Raw genomic sequence first — 1,370 nt, 5'->3', positions numbered from 1 at the left:
TTTTTTTTTTTTTTTTTTTTTTCAATTTCCATTTATTTTTGGGTCTTGGGGTGATGTCATCTTTTCAATATAAAAAAAAAGCAACAAGATCAACACAAAATAGAAATATAAAATGTAGGATAGAACAAAACCAAGTGTGGAGGGGGAAGCAACAGCAAAATGAATAAAGATGTTGCAAAAAAGATGGATGGTTCCCCTCTCCTCTGGGGATTGACTCAAACACTGATGTGGCAGTATACACCATTCCACAGTCAGGAATGTTCATTCTTTTTGGGGGGTAATAAAAAGTGGGGATTAAGAGGACATTTCTGGAGGCTTAGGGACCAAGGCTGGTCTCTTCTCCACCACCCCCACCCCGCCCTTGATCCCTTTCTCTGATCAGGGGAAAGGAGTTCGAGTGAGGGAGGTAGAGTTGGAAAGGGAAAGATTCCACTTGACAGAGTGGGACAGACCCCTCCAAAGAGTAGAACTTGGAGGGAGATTGAAAAAGGAGATAATACTGCTGGCACCTCCCTTGAAGCTGAGATGGGAAAAGGATAGACATGGAGATTAGTGACTTTAATAGCCTGGATTTCCCTCTCCAAAACTTTTAGAACAGGAAATCCCATTCCCTTCATTATATAGTGACTTCTATCCACTACCTTCTGCCATTTTCTACTTTGGGCTTAGGATGGTGGCCGTTATCTACATGGGTTTTCAGCACCCGGTTGGTTCTCAATGGGATCTGGATGAGACCCAGCTTCTTGGAGATTTTTAAGAGGGAAATATTAACTGGATAGATGGAAGGAATGGACACCAGAAGGAAATACAGGGTCACCCAGAATGGCAGAAATCTAGGTTTCCCAGAGTGGAAAGAGAGAGGAGACTTTCAACAAACAAGTATTTATTGAGTGCCTGCTATGTGCCAGGCACTGTTCTAGACTCCCCTCCCAGAAGAAAAAACAAAAAACAGGATAGCGGCAGCAAACACAAATTCTGAGGGAGAGGAAAGGGGCCGTTGAGTACGACGGCTAAGGGAACTGAGAAACCTGAGGTGATGGGGGCTCTGCCTTAGGCCTCCTCTTCGGCCTCTTCACCCTGAAATGCTCCTCCTCTTCTATGGTGGCATCCTGGTACTCCTGATGCTCAGAGACGAGGTAGTTCATGTTGCTCTCAGCCTCTGTGAACTCCATCTTGTCCATGCCTTCGCCTGTGTACCAGTGGAGGAAGGCTTTCTGGCGGAACATGGCAGTTAACTGCTCCGAGATGCGCTTGAAGAGCTCCTGGATGGCAGTGCTGTTGCCGATGAAGGTGACTGCCATCTTGAGGCCACGTGGTGGGATGTCACAGACAGCTGTCTTGACGTTGTTGGGGATCCATTCCACAAAGTA

General features: G+C 46.1%; 1 pseudogene across 1 annotated transcript in view; it reads right to left on the bottom strand.

Annotated features, from left to right (window-relative positions):
• Positions 1-1,050: 1,050 nt before the first annotated feature.
• LOC105529198 overlaps positions 1,051-1,370 on the bottom strand; it is a 7,628-nt pseudogene continuing 7,308 nt past the window's right edge. The window contains exon 2 of the transcript XR_001004472.1: positions 1,051-1,077. The product of XR_001004472.1 is annotated as a tubulin beta-7 chain-like (transcript). The remainder of the gene's footprint in view (positions 1,078-1,370) is intronic.

Source organism: Mandrillus leucophaeus, unplaced genomic scaffold (assembly GCF_000951045.1).
Source record: "Mandrillus leucophaeus isolate KB7577 unplaced genomic scaffold, Mleu.le_1.0 Scaffold753, whole genome shotgun sequence".
NCBI lineage: Eukaryota > Metazoa > Chordata > Mammalia > Primates > Cercopithecidae > Mandrillus > Mandrillus leucophaeus.
This window is presented reverse-complemented; position numbering and strand designations above follow the sequence as displayed.